The sequence below is a fragment of the Culex pipiens genome, chromosome 2 (genome assembly GCF_016801865.2).
Source record: "Culex pipiens pallens isolate TS chromosome 2, TS_CPP_V2, whole genome shotgun sequence".
NCBI classification, from domain to species: domain Eukaryota; kingdom Metazoa; phylum Arthropoda; class Insecta; order Diptera; family Culicidae; genus Culex; species Culex pipiens.
The window spans coordinates 136,830,033-136,838,478 of record NC_068938.1 but is presented as its reverse complement, the minus strand read 5'-3'; the positions used below and the strand labels follow the sequence as shown (position 1 = coordinate 136,838,478).

At 37.1% G+C, this 8,446-nt stretch overlaps 1 pseudogene; it reads left to right on the top strand.

The window, feature by feature from the left end:
* The first annotated feature begins 962 nt into the window (after window positions 1-962).
* On the top strand, window positions 963-2,939 carry LOC128092951 (odorant receptor 4-like; annotated as a pseudogene).
* The last annotated feature ends 5,507 nt before the right edge of the window (window positions 2,940-8,446 follow it).

The window sequence follows — 8,446 nt, the reverse complement described above, 5'->3', positions numbered from 1 at the left end:
AAATTGTATAAAGCTTTGTATGGATAAATTAATGCATGCAAAAAGCTTCATTCAAAACAAAAATACAAAATTGAAAATGTCAAAAAATTTATGCGAAATTCTAGAGAACTACTCATTTGCCATGTTTAAAAATAGACAACAAAGCAGTAGGCCCACACGCACAATGCTGGTTGTCCTTGCAAAGGACTGCCTCCAAAGTCAATGCCACCTCTGATCAAATCGCGTGAAGATGATTTGTAGCACTTTGCACTTAGCTCTAGAGTTGGATGCAATCTGGACCCGCAACAAACCCGGCAGTAAATTAACAACGCCGCCCAGGAAGCTATCTAAATGTGCATCGCGCGTGTCAAAAAAAGTACGCGTGGGGTTGTAAACCTCACTTTAAAAAATAAGTCACCTGACGTTGCACTAAATATGGACTTGGACTTGGAGAAGAGTGGGTTTTACGCGCGCTAAGCTAAGGTAACATAAATAATACTCTTAATGGGAGATGTTCCTGCCGTGTGGAGGCCAGTAGACGGTGGAGCCAATAAATTTTGACGGCACTTTTTTCATTTAAGAAAACGCTAAGCGAGAAATAAAACTGTTCCGAACATGACCATTCTGCCCACTTTCTAGAATGGAGGATAAATTTGTCACTTTGGCGTACGCGCGATGAGACACTTGAGCGCATTGCCTTGTTTATGGTGAATAATTTCATCTGTTTGAGGGTAATAGTTAACACTTGGATTTGTCGTGAAAAAATCAATCAACATTTCCTACACTGGTAAAAATGTATTCTAATAATTGATCGATTGTTTCCTTCAATTGTCATTTGAAAACATCACAACAATCATTCTGTGAATTGAGTAGTTGTAGGTTAAGTAATAATATAACAAAAACCAATGAATAATTTACAAATATAATTACCCTTGCCAGTGTTAGGAAGAAATGTCCTTTCTTCCTGACTCAGTTTGTAAGTAATGGAGCCGCTAAAAAGACGCATCCGCCTGTGGCGCAATAGCTTGGAGTCCGAGTTTACCGATCCAAAAACGTTTTTCATAAAAGCTTGCTACTCGGTTGCAAAATACACGGCGATTTGTGGCTGGGAACGTTTCGAGTCGAATTACATACGTGTCAATCCACGGTTTATCTTTTTGATGGTGGACATTTTCTTCTATCTGGTGGTTAGCATTTGGTGCTTCAAAAATTTTTGGGGCCATCAGATGGAGTTAATTTTTTGCTTCGTTACATTTGGACTAAGTTTCCAGGTAAATTGTGAAATTTTCTAAATGTTGAATTGCCACAATTCTGTCTGTCTTTAGGGACTCGTCAAAGCGTACATCTATTCCCACGACACCATCTACGAGATTCTCCAGTACAATATGGAACGATTTGAAAATCCGAAGAAAATCCCGGAAATTCACACCTCCCTGATGGAAACGGCTTCTTGGTGTACAATTTCGGTGAAACTGATTGCACCTGCTTATTTCACGTTGGCAGCATTCACGGTGATCTTCTCTGTGATCATTTCCGCGTTTAATCGCCGTTTCGAGCTGCCTTTTGGATTTTTCATTCCGGGAGTCGATCGAACCACGTGGGTCGGATATCTGCTGAATCTGGCGTTTCACACTCTGCAAGTATTCGAGGCTGGCGCTGGCTTACTAGCCACTGATTTGTGCTTCTTTAATCTTATAATAAATGCCATCGGGCACCCGGGCAGACGGTAATAACAAAATTCATGTCATTTCAATAACAAATACTGTTAAAATAACAAAAAATGTTATGGAATATTCTTGCCAAATCCATTTTTGCATATGAGCTTAATAACAGTTTATGTTATCATAACCAAATTTGTTATTGGTCTGATATTGGTTGAAAGTCAAAACAACTTGGGAATAACATTTTTTGTTATGGAAGAATAACTCAAACTGTTATTGGGATGATCGGATTAGTTGTTAAAATAACAAAAAATAATAACAAAGATTTGTTCGAAGAATAACGCAAAATGTTATTAGTCTGTTATTACAATAACAATCCAATAACAAAAAAATCATAACGGCGAATAACAAATCGTGTTATAAATAACATAAAATGTTATTGGCCTAGTATTTTCAAATAACAAAAAATGTTATTCCCACGTTATTTCCGTCTGCTCGGGCAGTTGGATGTTTTGATCATTGGTTTGAAGAAATTAGGCAAAGCTGCTACGACGGACGAATATGCAAAAACTGAACTTTTTAATGACATAATTGAAAAGGATGAAGAGCAGGTCAAGTAATCGACCCGGAAGATATTGAAAACATAAATAAATCAACAATATCTAATTGCAGGTATCTCTCAGCGATGGAATCACATATGAAGCCTGGTTTCTTCATCAATAATGCATGCCTGATAACTGAACTAGTAACATGTTTGCATGTTGTTCTAACAGTAAGAGTGGTGAAATTCTATTTGTAATAGAATGATGAATCTGCTATTCCTTTCAGTTAGTAGTTCTTTGCTTCATGGGAACATTTCTTTCCAGGAAGGTAAATACAGGTTTAACATTTGAAATGCATTTTTAAATTGCATATCTTAAATTGAAATTACTTGGGAATTTAAAATGCTTTAATTTTTCCCATGGTGTGATGGTTGAAGAAGGTCTTAGAATTTGAGATTTTTCCTTTGTATTCCTGTAACCGTTTCCAATCGCAGAATGACGAGCTTATTCGCTAAATCTACAACACACCCTGGAACGAGCTGTCAATTCCGGTCCAACACTCGTTGCAATTGCTACTGCAGGCTGCTCAAAACCCAGTCACCCTTTCGGACGGATTCGCTCCGATCGATTTGGACAGCTTTTTGGAGGTTTGTAAAGACGGGTTTCTGAAGTTTTTTTTTTGTAACTCGATTTATACTCTTTTCAGATCTACAAGAAGATATACTCGTACTTGGCAATGATTCAAAACATTAATTAAATAATTCTTTAAGATTTAAGAATGAGACAAAAATTGGGTATATTCAGCATTTCAGTCTTTTTTCAATTTTCAAGTGGAAGCCAGAATAAAGATTTATCCTTCTCTGTGCCAGATATTGCCAGATTTTTCATTTTATGCCCATTTCAATCAACTTTTTGATTAAAATGAACAAATTTAATTGAAAATAAAAAAACCAATGTTTGTTTCTTCTAGAAAACTTTAATTAAACATTTTTGAGACCAGAAGATCACAGGGTGGCCACTCAAGTCGGGAAATCGGGAAAGTCGAGAAAAAGTGGGGAATTCGCCAAAATCCGAAAAAATCGGGAAAAAAATACTTGTTTGAAAACTATTTTTCAACTCTTGAATAATTTTGTTTTTTTTTACGATTTTCCAATTGAATGCACTCAATTCTTCTTTAGTAACTTACTTTGGACGATTTTCGATCACCGTTATTTTTTGTGATTACGGGTTTTGATTGATATTTTTCGGTGATCACCGAAAAATATCAATCAAAACCCGTAATCACATTTAGTAACTTACTTTAAATTTAAAGTTTTTTCCACTATTGCAATACATTTGAGTATGGAAAAGCTGTTTTAGACATTCAAAATCTTAATGAATATTGGATGCCTTTGAAACAGATTTTCATAATATTTTTTTATGTATCAAATGATCTCTATTAATTATTGTTTATCAAACAAGAAGTAAGGTTAATGAAAAAATAATAAAAAAAGCCTAATGGCCAGCTTAGGGTTATGACAACTTGAGTTTGGCAATGTTTTTTTTTTGTTAATATTTTTAATTGTTTAACCTTCCTACGGTATTGGGGTCCTTTTCGGCCTTTTTGAAAATTAAATTTGCCATAACTTTTGCTAGATACATGCTAAAGCCTTGAAATTTTCTGACATTAAATTTATAGTATAAATACACATTTCACAAAACAAACAAACCTTGGACGACACCTAGGGGAGCGTCCATAAAAAAAGTCCTTTTCGACCCCAAACTTTAAAAAATCGTAAAAAATCCAGTTTTTGACCGATTCCGGTTCTTTTGGTCACAAATGAAAGCTTAGAACGTCCCCTTTCCGAAACCGACCTGGAAAACCGGATTTGGTCACTGTGGCCACCGGGAATCGGCTACAACCGAAAAAACACCTTTTTGAGACCCCAACTTTGACGACCTGTATCTCCGGCAAATTTCAACCAATCAGGATGCTCCGGGTTGCATTCGACAGGTATTTACCTGTACTTTGACCACAAATATTAATATCAGGGCCAGGTGACCTACCAGTTCCGGAAATCCGGAACATCCGAAAAGTTCATGTTTTACAGTTTTTCACATATATGTGATACCAATACTCTCATGATAGTTGTAATTGATCCATAAAACTTACTAAAAACACAATACACGATTGCCAGAACCACTCTGGAGTGTTAGTGGCCACTTCCGGGTAACCTGGAACCGGTTCCCGGGTACCCGATGAACGGCCAACTTGACTTTTTTGGTGAAAACCCATCATATTGCACATCAAACTCCATGAAATTGAAAGATATGTCCATCTTTGGTAATGTCGTTGTTCGGTGAGCCATCCTGGCCAATCTGGAACCGTTTACCGGTGGCCCCTTGGGGACACTTCCGGAATATGAGAGAATCCCTATCATCCGACATATCAAACTTCATGAAATTGAAAGATATGTCAAATTACGGTCATGCCGTTGCTCGCTGACCCATTCTGGCCATCATAGAACCGGTTACCGGTGGCCCCTTTGGGGCAATCCCGGAATATGAGAGAAACCCTATCATCCGACATATCAAACTTTATGAAATTGATAGATATGTCAAGTTACGGTCATGCCGTTGCTCGCTGACCCATTCTGGCCATTCTGGAACCGGCTACCGGTGGCCCCTTAGGGACACTCTCGGAATATGAGAGAAACCCTATCATCCAACAAATCAAACTTCATGAAATTGAAAAATGTGTCAATCTACCGGTCATGCCATTCTTCGCTTATGCATTCTGGCAATTCTGGAACATGTTCCCGGTGGCCCAATTATCCGACGAATCAAACTTCATAAAATTCATGGATATGTCAACCAAAGGTCAGTGAACAATTGCATGACCGTAGATTGACGTAGTTTTCAATTTCATGAAGTTTGATATGTTAGATGGTAGGGTTACTTTCATATTCCAGAAGTGTCCCCAAGAGGCCACTGGTAACCGGTTCCAAATTGGCCAGGATGGCTCAGCAAACAACAGCATGACCGTAACTTGAAATATCTTTCAATTTCATGAAGTTTGACGTGTCGAATGATAGGGTTTCTCTCATATTCCGGGAATGTCCCCAAAGGGCACCGGGAACCAGTTCCAGAATGGATCAGGGAACAACGGCATGACCGTAGAATGACATATCTTTCAATTCCATGAAGTTTGATATGTCGGATGATAGGGTTTCTCTCATATTCCGGGAATGTCCCCAAAGGGCACCGGGAATCAGTTCCAGAATGGCCAGAATGGATCAGGGAACAACGGCATGACCGTAGATTGACATATCTTTCAATTTCATGAAGTTTGATATGTCAGATGATAGGATTTCTCTCATATTCCGGAAGTGTCCCCAAAGGGCCACCTGTAACCGGTTCTTTGATGGCCAGAATGGGTCAGCGAGCAACGGCATGACCGTAAATTGACATATCTTTCAATTTCATGAAGTTTGATATGTCGGATGATAGGGTTTATCTCATATTCCGGGAATGTCCCCAAGGGGCCACCGGGAACCAGTTCCAGAATTGCCAGAATGGATAAGCGATCAATGGCATGACCGTAGATTGACATATCTTTTATTTTCATGAAGTTTGATATGTCGGATGATAGGGTTTCTCTCATATTCCGGAAGTGTCCCCAAGGGGCCACCGGTAACCGGCTCCAGATTGGCCAGAATGGGTCGGCGAACAACGGCATGACCGTAGATTGACATATCTTTCAATTCCATGAAGTTTGATATGTCGGATGATAGGGTTTCTCTCATATTCCGGAAGTGTCCCCAAGGGGCCACCGGTAACCGGTTCCAGATTGGCCAGGATGGCTCAGCGAACAACGGCATTACCAAAGATGGACATATCTTTCAATTTCATGGAGTTTGATGTGCAACATGATGGGTTTTCACCAAAAAAGTCAAGTTGGCCGTTCATCGGGTACCCGGGAACCGGTTCCAGGTTACCCGGAAGTGGCCACTAACACTCCAGAGTGGTTCTGGCAGTCGTGTATTGTGTTTTTAGTAAGTTTTATGGATCAATTTCAACTATCATGAGAGTATTGGTATCGCTTATATGTGAAAAACAGTAAAATATGAACTTTTCGGATGTTCCGGATTTCCGGAACCGGTAGGTCACCTGGCCCTGATATTAATATTTGTGGTCAAAGTATAGGTAAATACCTGTCGAATGCAACCCAGAGCATCCTGATTGGTTGAAATTTGCCGGAGATACAGGTCGTCAAAGTTGGGGTCTCAAAAAGGTCCTTTTTCGGTTGTAGCCGATTCCCGGTGGCCACAGTGACCAAATCCGGTTTTCCAGGTCGGTTTCGGAAAGGGGACGATCTAAGCTTTCATTTGTGACCAAAAGAACCGGAATCGGTCAAAAACTGGATTTTTGACGATTTTTTAAAGTTTGGGGTCGAAAAGGACCCCAATACCTTATGTGTGATTTTTTTTTAATACCAAGGGAAGGTTAACTAAATTCATTAAGTTATTTATAATATGTTTTTTTTTTTTCAAATGTTCCCCTTGAAATTTTTTGTGAGTATGAGAAAATTACCTACTATAAATAAAGCTTGATTTTCAGTTTTCGGAAAACTTAAATATCGAATAAAATCCAAATTTGAAAAACTTTTTTACGTTTTGAAACCATGAAGAAAATATTGAAATTGCAAAAAAAATAATCCAAGAAATTTTGTGTTATTGCAAAATTGCTTGAAAATTTTGTCTCTTCAAACATTTTGGTTAAAATAAGTGTGAAAACACAAATCATATCACACTTAATTTTCATTGAAAAGAAAAAACAGCTAAACACTGGCCACCAGATACATTAACATCGATTAAAAAATTCAATATCAAAAAATATAAAATGAAAAAGGGAACTTGACAAAAACATTTTTTATGAGTTCTTTAGCATTTTTCTAAATCCTTTGAAAGATAATAACAGCAATTGTGTTTCAATCGTTCTAAGAATTTAAATTATGATGAAATTTAAAAAATAGGAACGAAATGTTATGTTCCTTTATCTTTAACTTTTTGTCATTTCCAGTTGAAACGAAGTATCCAAAACTATACGTTTGCCAATTTAAAAAATAACATGGAAGTTATAATTATTGTTGATCTTTCGATTATTTTTCAAAGACCAATTGTTTGTGTTTCTACTCTGAATCATTATAATGAATTTCCATTTTTGAAGTATTTTTTTATTTGTTGTTCAGTTTCTGTATTTACAAAATTTGCCTATAGTTGGATTTTTTTTCAATTCATTTAGATTTTTTTTCCGTGGTTAATATTGACTTTTCTTATAAAAAGTGTTATGTTTGAAATTATTCTTTAGAAAAGAAATGCCTATTATTTGAGTATTCTTGAAAAGTCTGGAAAAAGTCTGGAAAAAGTCGGGAAAAAATCGGGAATTTGAAAATGGGCTTTGAGTGGTCACCCTGAGATCAGTTAAATCATCTCAACTTTTGAATAATTTCATATTTTTTCTCCCCTTCACCTTTCAGAATTGTTAGTTTTTCATCGGTTAGATTTTTCCAGATTTTATTTATCGATTCATTGCCTGATTCTCTACGAAATCGTTCTTCTTAAAATTTTATTTTTTATATTTTTTAATCCAGGTGAAACTTTTAAGGTTCCTTTAGTATGCTCAAAGAAGCCATTTTGCCATTTTCTGATCTTTTCTAAACAATACTTTCGATTTTTTTAAATCAAGACTAACATTTATTAAGGACCAAACATTCAATATTACGCAAGTTTGGAAAACGCAAGGCAAGTTTGTTTCACACAAAAGGCTACGTTTTAAATTTGCGCGAAAAAACTGGATTCCCACTAGATTTATAGAACAATGTACTAGATGTTTTTGGCTTATCTACAAAAAGCACATGATTTTGAACCAAACTGCATAAATAACTCGAGAGTGATAAAATTGTATATGGGACATTTATGCAATCAGAGGCAGTTTACCCATTGATACCCGAAAGTGAAGTTTGTATGGGAATAAAGCCTCTCAATCCGCTTTTTAAATGCGGCCCTGATACTCTCCATGAGTCACGGGGTCCTAAACAAATGCCCAAAGTTGATTCTGGTACAAAAAAGTTTTCCAATCGTAACCAATCGTTCCCAAAATTTGTGGAGTTTTTTAGGACCCCAAAAAGAACTGGAAAATTGCTGTGCTGGAAAAACGAGTTTGTTATTACACCATAATGAGAACTCTAATACACGCGGACGATGCAAACTGTTTACAGTCAGT